The 13,219-nt window shown below is 45.9% G+C and overlaps 1 protein-coding gene across 1 annotated transcript in view; it reads right to left on the bottom strand.

Annotated features, from left to right (window-relative positions):
- The window catches only part of PAX7 (paired box 7), a 227,596-nt gene that overhangs the window by 79,220 nt on the left and 135,157 nt on the right, over positions 1–13,219 (bottom strand). The window lies entirely within an intron of this gene.

Below are 13,219 nucleotides of genomic sequence, written 5' to 3'. Positions count from 1 at the left end.
CTGCTCTTGAATTCATGGAATCCCTGAAAGCACTAGCTTGCCAATTTAAAGAATTGGAAATCCCAGCCTGTCTGACCAATGCTAATTCTGCTCCTATGGACCAAATTAATTTAAATCACATAGCTAATACAATCATAGCATGTTCAAGTGGTTAAAAATTCTTAACTTAAAATGGCAGAATCTCCTGTTGAATTCAGCACAGAGAACCAGAGGCAAATAGAGGCACTGAAAACCCCAGCTTGCCTGACTAATTTTGGTTCTGTTCCTATTGAACAAGACAATTTAAACTGCACAGTTAATTCTGCCACAGCATGTTCAAGTGGTTTTAATTCCTTACCTGGGAAAATAAAATCTTCCTGTGACTCCATTTTAACATTCCTGGGACAAGTGAAAATACTGCTTAATCTAGTCCTGTCCCTGTCAGTAGAAGCCACGAGGCAAACACAGCTAATTAATCCTGCCTCTAGAACACAGAAAATCACATCTGGTAGCAGCAGCTTGCTAACGAGGTCAACCCTGAGAGCTAAGAAGAAATTAGCATGCACTTTTTCTCTGTTCCAAGCCTTGCTGCCTTCGGGTTTCTGTGTTTTTTGTTCTATGTCTGCCTATTTGGTCTTGCCCTGCCTATTCCAGAGCCTTGCCCCGGTCTGCCTTGTTGGTCTTGTCCTATCTGTTCCAGTCTCCAGTCGTGCTTATACCACAATCCTACCCTTGTCTTATCTAATTCCAAGTCCCATTTAGTATCCAGCCTTGCTATAGGCTGCCTGCCTTGTCCTGCTAGCCAAGCCTGCCTACCAAGTCTGCTTGCCTTGACCTGCCTGCCCGGCTGCACCTCCCAGCTGGGCCTGTCTGGCCTTGCCTGCGCGGACTTACCACCTAAAAAAGAGATCTAGGTGTCATAGTGGATAACACATTGAAATCGTCGGTTCAGTGTGCTGTGGCAGTCAAAAAAGCAAACAATGTTGGGAATTATTAGAAAGGGAATGATGAATAGAACGGAAAATGTCATAATACCTCTGTATCGCTCCATGGTGAGACCACACCTTGAATATTATGTACAATTCTGGTCGCCACATCTCAAAAAAGATATAGTTGTGATGGAGAAAGTACAGAGAAGGGCGACCAAAATGATAAAGGGGATGGAACAGCTCCCCTATAAGGAAAGACTAAAGAGGTTAGGACTGTTCAGCTTGGAGAAGAGACGGCTGAGGGGGGATATGATAGAGGTGTTTAAAATCATGAGAGGTCTACAATGGGTAATTGTGAATCGGTTATATACTCTTTCGGCTAATAGAAGGACTAGGGGGCATTCTATGAAGTTAGCATGTGGCACATTTAAAACTAATCGGAGAAAGTTCTTTTTCACTCAATGCGCAATTAAACTCTGGAATTTGTTGCCAGGGGATGTGGTTAGTGCAGTTAGTGTAGCTGGGTTTAAAAAAGGATTGGATAAGTTCTTGGAGGAACAGTGCATTACCTGCTATTAATTAAGTTGACTTAGAAAATAGCCACTGCTATTACTAGCAACAGTAACATGGAATAGACTTAGTTTTTGGGTACTTGCCAGGTTCTTATGGCCTGGATTGGCCACTGTTGGAAACAGGATGCTGGGCTTGATGGACCCTTGGTCTGACCCAGTATGGCATGTTCTTATGTACTGCTGCCACAGAGACCTACTAGGCTCCCAGAACCCAAACCTTGGCAGAGGGGGCTGGCTAGGTGGAAGACAGGTCCTTGTCTTGCTCAGAGTCCTGCCTCGCAGTCCCAGGCCGCTCCCCAGGTAGGTTTCCCAGATTCCGGGGCCCATAACACATCAAGGCTTATTGGTTAAGGATAGTAAATCCTTGCCTTCTGTTAAAGAGTAGTAACTTCTGCTCCATGCAGGTTACCCCCATGCTTATCAGTTCCCCAGACCATAAAAGTCGGGGCCCTCATTGGCTGTTGTATGAATCCGAATCCAGTTCCCCCTTTCCCTCTGCCATTGAAGCAGAGAGCAATGTTGCAGTTGCATCAAAAGCATCAAAGCTTATTGGGTAAGGGTAGTATAACCACTGCACCAGCAAGTTACCCCCATGTACCCTTTTCTTCATTTCCATTTTCTAGTCTTTAGGGCTCTACAGTGTTTATCACATGCCCTTCAAATGTTTTCATCTTTACTACCTACTCTGGAAGGGCATTCCAAGCATCCACCACCCTTCCCTGGGAAGAAATATTTCCTGACGTTGGTTCTGAGTCGTCCTCACTGGAGTTTCATTTCGTGACCCTTAGTTCTACTGATTTCTTTCCAACGGAAAAGGTTCAAAATTTGTACATCATTAAAACCTTTCAGATATCTGAAGGTCTATATCATACCTCCCCTGCACCTCCTCTTTTTCAGGCTGTACGTATCCTTCAGCCTCTCCTCATTAAATCTTCTGATAGAGACTCCACACCATTTTGGTTGTCCTTCTCTGCACCGCCTCCATCCTGTGTCTATCCTTTTTGAGATATGGGTCCTTATCTGTTGTTAATATCTATACTTTTATTATAACCTTTCAAACTATCTAGCCAATGATTTGGCAGGCAACAACCGCTGTCGGACTGAATTAATTACTCATCTCTCCACTTCAGTCTATCTACCTTCCTTACTTTCTTGCTGTTCCCCTTGCTAATTTTACATTTTAATCATAAAATGACAAATGCAGCATTGAAAATCTTTTTTTCAGCATTTCTTTGGCAAGGGTTGCCTTCATTCCATTGAACTCAACATTAGGCAAATGTACAAAATGCATTAAAAGGGTAATTTTTCAACATCCTGCATAGATTAAAGTCTGAGGGCTCTTTTTACTCTCAGATGTTAAGCCAGAATTTTCAAACTGAATTTATTTGCATAAATCCACTTTGAAAATGTGTGGGTGGTGTGCGGACCTGCCGTCCGCCCCACGGCATACACGCCCAAGGTTACTCCTGCTTGATAGCAAGTGTGACTTCGTGTATGTGGATGGATTCACACGCATACTTTAGAAAATAAAACGTATGCACACATAGCCCGATCCCACCACGACTCTACCCCAAGAATGTCTATTTAGGATGTGCATAAACACCCACACCCAATCCTGTGCCATGCGTACTTTTACATGTATAACCACTGGGACTATTTGTAAAGAGCTACTTGCACGCATAAAACTGGATTTTATGTGCATAAATGCCTTTGAGAATTATGCCCTCCAGGGCTATGTTGTCGCAAACGTCTTCAGTAAGTAAAGAACAGAAGGTAAAAAGCTTATAGGAAGGACTGAGAAAAGTTGCAAGAGGAGTTGTCACTAGGCAAGTGGTGGTGAAGGATGGCCATGAGACCGCATTCCCTATGAGACTTCTCTAGATAGAAGACATAACCATCAAGAGGACAGACTCCTCTCTTCCCTGGTAGAAGGCACGCTCAGTCCTACAGTATACCTCCTCCCCTTGCTGAACAGCTGATTGACAGGAACAGATGGCTTTGTTTTATAAAACTACAGTGGGGAAAAAAAAAACCCCTACATGATTATCAGGCCACGTAGGTTAAAAGTTTACAACAAAACGTTTGTATCTGATAGCCTGCTACAGAAAATGCCAGAAGGATCTCAGTAAAGCCAATCTCTCAGAGGAGGGAATGGGTGAAGTTGGATTCCCCTGTCAAAGAAGTCATCAATTATATCTCACGCATGCACACACGAGAAAGGGGGTCCCTGATGGAATTCACATCTGGCACTTTCAAGCTTCTGTTGTCGGGGGGAAAGTGGCGAGACTGCAGAGAAAAGAAAACAGCTCTGCGTTTCCTGGGACCCAGAACGAAGTAGCAGGCTGTTACCAGTGTATCAGAACGCAGTAATGTTTCATGCAAATAAAGCTCAACAAACAAAGCTGTAGGTGATCCTTTTCTAGTGGATATGTATATTTGATTATGTTTTGAGAAGTCTACTTCTCTCATCAGGCTGCTGAACCGATGAAGGTTGTATACCTCTCAAAAAGCTAGTCACTTGCATGTTTTTCGAAGACGGGACTTATGTAGATTTGAAAACATATATATATATATGTACATCTTTTCTCAGTCCAATATTATAAAGTTTATCACAACCTACAGTGATTCCAGTTTTCTCCAGTCATCACTACAGAAATTCAGGGATGAGAAATTCTTTTCTGGAGACAGGAGCTAGAAACAGCGGGAGGGTCAAGTACAGTGGGACTTGTATTTCTAGTTCAAATTAGGGTGAAGAGTAATTCCAAGAGGACAAATTATAGCTGTCCAAGATGAAGGCAGATAGTAAGGAAAGAAGAATGGGCCGGAAAGGAAGTGAAGTAGAATAAAAACGGCCTCCCCCCCCCCCCCCCAAGAAAAAGATCCAGAAATAGAAAAGAAGAGCAGATAACACAGAAAGAGCAAGGAAAGAGATCATTTATATACTGGGAAACAGAATGGCAGGAATGAATATAAATCACGTTCTAGAATATTCCGCGATAAGCCTAAAAATGACTTGTTATCCCTGCAGAGCAGCCCTTTAAAGATTCCGGAGAGAAGCATTTTCTTTCAGGGACCCGTGAAAGCCGTAATGTTTCCTTCCTCAGTTTCTGTAATGTCAGGATGTTTCCAATCTGCTTTGAGGGATGGAAAGATTAAGAATAATAAAAAAAATTGCAATAAAATATGTGTGAACGAGGGGGTAATTGTGGACAAATGCAGCATTCAAATTCATTTTTCAGCTCTTTTACACACCATTTCAATCTTATTTTCTGCTTGTTAATGAGATCTTGTTGGTCCGGGAGGGGGGGTGCAGAGCTGCCCAGTTTCGGTGGGTAATTGCACATAATTTTCTCTTTACCAGTGATTTGCATCTGGGGTTTTTTTTTTCCCTCCTAATTCTGTGATATCCATCCCCCCCTGAAAATCTCCCCCTCCCTACCGCAAGTCTCATTTTAAATGCTTATTATAAGCACAGCATCTTAGAAAAAGAGAAAGAAAGCGTGCCACTAGCAGACAATCTCTTTCTTGCAAGCTTGGCGTCTCCTACCCGCCATCCAGCAGCACTGGAGCGGAGCAGCATTCCCATTCCTTCTTTGAACAGCAAGCAATGCCTGAGCTATCATTTCTAGACTTCCTTCATTTGTTTGATACATTCAGAGCAAGAAATAATGGGTTGTTTTTTTTTTCCAACTACATTGGCATGCATTTATTTTCTGCAATATCATTCCTTTGTTTGATAGTGGACATCAGCTATAGAAATGTAACGTAGTAGGTGTTGGCAGATGAAGGACCATTTGATTCAACCAGTCTACCCAGACGACCCTGCCTACGCTCCTCTAGCTTGTGTCCTTTCTTTCCCTTGGCTCTCACTACCACCCTCCATGTGAAGGAGTTCATCCAGCTGTCAAATGTCCAAACCTGAGCTGCCTGCAGAAGGATGATTCTCATCCTTTTGATGTTTGCTGAGGACTGTAGCCAAAGCCATCCTGCTACCTGCTCTAGATGAGTTCACATCTCTCTCCCCACCCATCCGATAATACTTGAGGTTCAGGCAACTTGCTACCACCCCTGCACCTTCTTTCCTCAGTTATACTTGGGGAAATACCAAACTTCTACCATTTCTCCTTGCCGGTTCATCCTGGCCTCTTCTTTGGAATTCCTTATAGCCAAGCCACCGATTTCTGTAGTGTGGCTTTTGGCCCTCTCCCATTACGAGCCGACGGACAGGGCGTGTACTCTTAACTGCTGGAGAAAGGGGGCAACTCCCAGTGTGGTGGGGCGGGGCAAGGGAGTTGATGAACACATGGAGGTTGATGTTGAGCGCCATTTAGCCTGGATAAATGTGACCTTATCTGGCCTAGCACGGGTGTTTGAATCAGAAGCATTTAGCGGCCGCCAATTAGCCAGATAAATATCCAGCTAAATAGTTATTATCCTAAATGGGGAGCGGGGGTGGGATGAGGGCATTCCAAGGTAGAGCTACTTATTCGGCTAAGTGAGCTGGATTAGAGCCAATATCCAGCCTTATCTGGCTAAGTGAGCTGGATACGTTAGACCTTCTGTTGAATAGTTGGATAACTATCAGATAGCCAGCCATATTCAGTGGCCAAGTTAGCCACATATGTTTATCCGGCCAGCTTGCTCAGCCAGATAGCAGCTGAATAAGGATCTCAGACATTTGGGTTTCAAATATCCGTGTAAACTTTTACTTTATTAGGAATATTAAGGAGCAGGGGCTCCCGACCTTTCGGGGAACCCTGAACCTTACACGGGTCTCTTGAGTGCCATAAAAAAAGAAATAGTGATATGCAGGCCAGAATCATTCATAACGTAAAAAACGCCATGCTAAATAATAATGCTTCCTGACCAAAAATGAATACGTAGGACGGGCAATTTCTTTGCCATGGGGAAAAGAAAGTTCAAAAAGGTTTTGGGCTGGTGGCCTGATGTGAATCGGCAGAAAATCGTTGGCACTGGTGCCTGCAGTCTCATTTTAAAGGAGAAGCTTCCCTTGGAGTTTCCTCCCACTGAAAACTCGGGCGGGCAGGGAAAGGTGGGCCGGCTTCCTTCCTCGACACGCTTTGCGCCAGCGTCAAAGCAGGTGCCAAGCCCAGGTGTGAAAGCTCGTGCAAGGATTTCAAAATTCCCCGCAACCCAACCCTGCTCCTCCCTCCCCCGTCCCCTGCAGGTGAAGGTTTGCTGCCGTCCAGGGCATGGGCACTCTGACCCTCAGGGGTGGGGAGCGGCAAGATTTAAAAGGCCCTTTTTATGTGGGTCTGATTATTCAAACCCGTGCAGAGAATATCATAAAATGATTTGGGGGGGGGGGGGGGGGAAAAAGCAGAACAATAGCCTGCTTTTCAAAGATAAGAAAGAAGGCTTATGAGATTTCCGTGTCTGCCTGTGGGTCCTCCTAAATAACTTTTCTGTTTCGCAGCGCATTCACACCTGGCTGTCGTCTCGCCCCCTCCTGCTCCTTGATCCCTGGCGGCTCATCTCTTCCTGGACCATTTATTTATTTATTTTAAAGTTTTTATATACTGCACAAAGTGACATTTACATGTCCGTCTAGGTGGTTTACAGGCACACATACTTAATTTAAAAGACAAAATAATACAATATAAAATAAGTTCATACAAAGCGGTAGGCCTTAATGCAATACGACCAAAAATGTTTCTTATGATATTCTGTAAGCGTCATTAAACAGATACGTTTTTAACATTTTTTTGAATTCTTTGCGGTTTGATAATAGGCGGATATTTTTGGGAAGAGAGTTCCATAGTATAGGACCTGCTACAGAGAAGGTTCTTTTTCGTATTAGGGCTAAACTAACGGTTCTGACAGATGGAATTTCTAATAAGCATTTGACCATAGATCGGAGCTGTCTTGATGGTTTATAAATACGCAACAGAGAGTAAAGCCATACTGAGTTAGGATTATAGAGTAGGTTATGAATAGTGGATGGAATTTTGTATCTGATACGGTGGGTTATGGGGAGCCAATTTAGATGTTGTAATATGGACCATAGTGGTCCTCTACCCCTCCCCCTCAACCCCTCATTTTCTTCTGGTGGTCCTCGCTCTCTGAGAGACTGCCAGCCACTTTCACATCCCTTAATCTGGTCAGTCACGGGCTCCTGTCTCCCTCCTCATCCTCCTTGTCTTCCTTCCTTCTCCCCTCTGTCTTTCCCCTCTCGTACTTCCAACCCCAGTTCTGTTTCCTCCTTTCTTCCTCTGAGCCATTCTACTCACTTTTTTTGGGTGCAGCTTTCTTCTCTCTCTCTCTCAGGCCGATGCAGAAATCCGGGTGTTAGAACACCGTATGCTGGATTTTAGCAGACAGTTTTAATGCTCAGATTCAACATTTTTTTCTAACCCCTGCTGCAGCAAGCTAATGAGATGCTAATACATCAGGAGTTCAAAAAAAAAAAAGTGCACGGACCTTAAAATCTGCTTTTGGCACAGGCCAAACACACATTTTAACTCAAGCCAAATATCAGGCACTTTCCTAAGTGGCAGCCGCCACTTAGCTGGATAAATCGATAGTTATCTGGCTGCAGTTTGCCTTGGCCACGTAGCCAGGTAAGTACTGAATTATCTAGCTAAGTAGCAGTGGAAAACCGTGGCCAAGTAGCCAGATGAGTACTGATGGCGAACCGCGTGCAGATAACCAGATAACTACTGACTTACCTGGCCAAGTGGTGGCCACTGCCACTCAGATGGATTCGTATGTACTTAGCCGGCTAAACAGTGGCTACTGCTGCCACTTAGTCCAGCTGAAGTGCTCATGACTATTTTTCTCTTTTTTTTTAAAACTTTTTTTGGGGGGGAGTTGAAGTGCCAGCACAGTATTGCTGGAAGCTTAACTCCATCTCTCACCTGGATTTAAGTTTCCAGCACCGAAAATATCCAGGCTGGGCCATTGCGCCTCTCTGCGTACTACTCAATTCCCTCGTTTGCATGGCACCTTTCCGCATTGGCCTGGATGTCTGGCCAGTGGCACACAGCACGGGAGTAGGAAACGGTTCTTCATGCTGTGATCATGCTGCTTTCCTCGGTGAGCGGCAGTGGCTGCTGAAGGTTATGACAGCTACATTCGACCCTTTCTTCCTCACACACTCCCGAGGCACAGCAGTGGGGTTTATGGTTCTCTTCCCCCACCTCTGCTGGACAAGTGGCAGCACATTGGGGGGCTCCTCACTGCTCCTCGCTGTCACTCCTCCTCCTGGTCCGCAGCACTGTAGATCGAGGTTTCTGGGTTAGCAAATACGTCCCACTCTCGCTCTCCTGGTCTGCGGCTGAAACTCAACCAATCACAGGAGGCCACAGCTCACTTTTTTTTTCTTCCCAGCTAAACTTTCTTGCATCCCTTCCCTTGGACCCCCCCTTGGGATAGCCTCATGGACCCCTGGAGGTCCACGGATCCCGGGTTGAGAACCACTATTGTAGAGGAATGTTTACTGAGAAGTAATAATCTCTGAGGGTTGAGACATGGCTGGGTAAATATGAAGGGACAAATGGCTAAAGAACCACAGAGATTATTACATGCGGATAGCTGGAAATGCGCCTGTAAATGTACTTGCCATCCCTACACAGGAGCGCTTTTGAGATTCCATTGAGGGGTGTGGCTCATGCTTTTCTTCAAGCCGGTGCATCACGTTCCCTCTCCGACCGCATTCACATCCAGTCTAAGAACTCACCAGTCCTAACCGCTTCTCTACCATATACACCCCCCATTGACTCTTGTGTGTCGTGCACGTTTGTCCTGACTAGACTGTAAGCTCGACGGAGCAAGGCTTACGTGTCTGTACAGCACGGTGTATGTCTGCAGAGCCAGTGGTGAAAGGTCGTGGTGATGACGTGCGGGAATGGAGTCCCCATGAGTTACATAGTCGGATCAGTTGCGATACAGCTCTGGTACTGGTCCTGGCCTTGCTTCTTTTTACAGAGATAAATCTATATTGACCTATTATGGCACAGCTGGCTTGTGCTGCTGGGCGTTTTAAACAAACCACTGAATGAACAATGCACAGAATAGAACGGAATTATAGGCCCTCTTCTCATTCCCTTGTAGACAAACTTACAACAGCTGCAGGGGTCCAGCAAATACCATACAGCCATTGCCAGCATTTTGCTTTAGTTCATTGCTGTAAACTGTGAGAATTCAGGAATTTGTGTGCTCGAATAAAGGTTAATCTCTTGACACAAGACTTAGCTTTATTTATGCTTGGCTTTTGGTATCATAGAAACCGAAGATGTCAGTGGATAAGGGACCACTTGGTCCAGCCGGTCTGTCCATTTATGCCTGCCCACTGCGCTGTTATAGACCATGTTCAATCTCTGGTTTTCCCCTACCCTTTCCCCTGTCACTAAAGTTCTTTCAGGCCTGTCCCAAGCATGCTGGAATTCATTTGGCAGACCACCTATGTCGTGTCTTAGTTTCTGGGTGAAATAACTGAGATACGGTGGAGTTGCATGACATTCAATTGTACTGCGTTAGGACCTGATTTTTAATAATTGTACGACTGGATATGTTCAGCCAGACACAATTCCAAATTGCTTGACAATTTTATCCCTTCAGAAAAATAGATGCAGCCACTCCTGGTGTGGATGTTATTGCAGCTCGTTAACACAAGGATGTCGCGTGACCCCCCCTTTCTGGAGAAGAGGGGGAACCATGTTAAATTGAATAATTATTTATTATGATTTATGCAGTGTCATCAGCGTACACAGTACCGTGGAAGGTAATCCCTGGACAAAAAAAAAAGCATGCAAGATCATTTTCACAACGTTATTCCTCCTGACCTCCTGAAACTTTCGGGATGTACGAACCAAATTAACCTTCGGGAAAGTGTTTCCCTCGTTTGATTGCACGTTTGGTGTCTTGTGGATTTCTTTGCCACGGAAACAAACCAAGTGAATTCCTGCTGGGGTTCACATCTGTGGAAATCTATGAAGTTTGCAGAGCACCATGGCTAAAAATCTTTCATTTGAAAAAGAATAATAAGCTGACGTGGCTGCAGTAAAATCCCTGGTGGATATTGCTACGGGGGTAGATTTAGCTGCAGCTAAGCCATGAAAAAGTTCACGGATGAAAGGCAAGGTTTGCTGATGTTATGGAAAACCTGTGGATTTTTCCAAGGTGCACATCTCCTTGCCTGTGCTGATAATGAGTGCAGTAGCAGTAAAAGCCCATCCAGCACTGTTTGGGTTTTTTAATTTTATGATTGTTGTTTGTAATCCACGCCAAACTGTTGTATGGAGGCAGTGGAATAAAAGAACTTTAAATAAATAGATAAGGGTGGGGGAAGTACTGAGAATCACACCCCCCCGCCCCTCTTTCCCTTACCCCCATTACAAAGCCAATTCGATCCCCTCACTTTCCCTCTTTCACTTCTTCTCCCCCACCTGATCCCCTCACCCATCCAGGTTTACTTCCCGTCCCAAACTCCTCACCCCCCTGATTCACTGCTCCCCCCCACAAATCCCTCAATCACGCTGGTTCATTCCCTCCCCCCCCCACATGAACCCCTCAGTTACCCTAGTTCACTTCCCCCCCATCTCTAGTTCACTCACTGACTCACTCCCCTACATCTCCTGGTTTACTCATGCCCCCCACCCCGATCACTCTCCCTCTTCCTCCCCCTACCCGATCCCCTAATTCACCCTGGTTTCCTCCCCCCCCATGAACCCCTCACTCACCCTGGTTTCCTCTCCCCCTCCCAAACTACCATTCACCCTGATTCACTCTCTCCCCCACCCCACAAACCCTTCACTTACCCTAGTTCACTCACTCGCTCCCTCACTTCGCCTCCCCTCCCCCCCGATCCCCAGTTGCTTCATTCTCTGTCCCCCACCCTGTCATCCCTGGTTCACTCTCTTCCCGTCCCTCCCCCTCCCCCAACCGGACCCCTCACTCACTGGCTGCTATTGACTAAACCGCGGCCTTGCAGTACCTCCTGCATCCTCCCTCCTCCCCTAAGCGTCGTGCTTTTAACCAAATGGTTCAAAGTGTGCAGGGGAGGAGGGAGGATGCACCAAAAGCACTGCAAGGCCGCTGTCCTCCTCCTGTTTGGCCATTAGAAGCCGGTGAGTGAGGAGGAGTTCTGGGGTGGGGGGAGGGTAGATTGCACCGTCTACTGCCACCAATGTTTGTCTTCCGAGGATGGGTTCAAGTTCTATACAGAGAGAGAGAGGGGGGGGGAGGGGGGGGCGGAGCTGGAGAGTCCAGGAAAGGAGGTGGCAGAGCTCAATTTGCATACCAGCGAGGCAGGCACGGGAAGCTTTCCTCTTCATTACAGTTACATTGCATGTTGCATAACAATATCACACAAATGAAATAGTAATAACAATTAGTATGGTTCCAGTTATGTCCCCCAAGGATTTACGGGCAAATCTGAGCATAGGGATGTTAAACGGCTCCTTCATGGTGACACGGGGCATGGCCATGGAATCAGGCTGAAGCCTCTGGGTTTCTAGTGCTGCATAGTAACCACTGCTCTGTGCTGTTAGCACACAGGTCTCATAATTGCTATTATTGGGGTATAGTTGTTATTAAAGCTGGACAGAAAGTCAGGAAATTGTGTGTGTGTGTGTGTGTGTGTGAGCGCTAAGCCAGAGTTGAGCCAAGGGTCCAGAACGGGCTCTGGCTCACAGGATCAAACCCAGGAACCCAACTGCAGCATTAAGTGGAGTCCTAACAAGACATAAAATAAGCTGTTTTCAGTCTTTGTATCTGGTTCAATTCACGTTCTTCTTCGTCTTCTTCTCCATCTCAGTTTCGTTTTGACTGCTCATGCCTTATCCTCTTTATAAGCTCTTAAAGGCTGGCTTTTCAAAAGCATAACATACATGTGTAAAACGCTGTTTTATATGCCTATTTATGCCTTTTGAAAATTATCCCGGGGGGTTATGCATACCGAAAGAGGTGTTCCCCGGGGGCGCAGAGTTAGGGCTGGGAAACCATTTACGTGCGTACTTTCTAAACTCAAAAGTATGCACGTAAATGTGCACGGGAATATTAACGCCCGCTTCCACGCAGGCAGAAATGTGCGCCTATATCGAGTGCAAAAGTTCGGGCGAACGTGCATTAAGTCCACTTTGAAAATTGTGGCTGAACTCCCTGTGTACAAGAGCCCTATGAGTTACGTTATAAAACTGGGCTCCAGTTGTTTCTCTCTAGCTCATTTTGCTTTCTTCCTCAGTTTTTAGTGTACTTTTTCTCATGTCTGTGTGCATTGCATGATCTCTCAAGCCACACTGATTCCCTTCCCTCGCTTTCATTCTTTCTTTTCTGCTTTAACTTTTCTTCCCTCTGCCTCGTCTCCTTTCCCCTTTCTTTTCACCCTTCAACCTCTTGCCTTTCTCTTTATTTTTCTCCCTCACCCTTGCTCTGCGTACATCTTCTCATCCTCTTTCTTCCCCAGCTCAAGGCCTGATTTTTAAAAAGGGCCGTGTGCGCAATAACCGGGTGTTACGCGTGTGGCCAGGCCTTGTGCGCGCCGTGCGCGTTTTAGAATGGCCCCTATTACACGCAGGAGTGCCGGGCCCTGCAAAAGGGGCGGGCTGGGGGGCGTGGTCTGGGCGGGGAGGGCCGGGGACGAGCCGGGACAGCGCCATTAGCCGAGCTGAAATTTCTTGTCCTTTCTCCTGCAAATACGCGGTGCTTTACCTGCACCCATTTACATTGTTTGGCACCAGCTTTGTTCCTCCCGATGCAGCTTCAGCAAAACGCGGTCCC

This window comes from Rhinatrema bivittatum, chromosome 15 (assembly GCF_901001135.1).
Source record: "Rhinatrema bivittatum chromosome 15, aRhiBiv1.1, whole genome shotgun sequence".
NCBI classification, from domain to species: domain Eukaryota; kingdom Metazoa; phylum Chordata; class Amphibia; order Gymnophiona; family Rhinatrematidae; genus Rhinatrema; species Rhinatrema bivittatum.
This window is presented reverse-complemented; position numbering and strand designations above follow the sequence as displayed.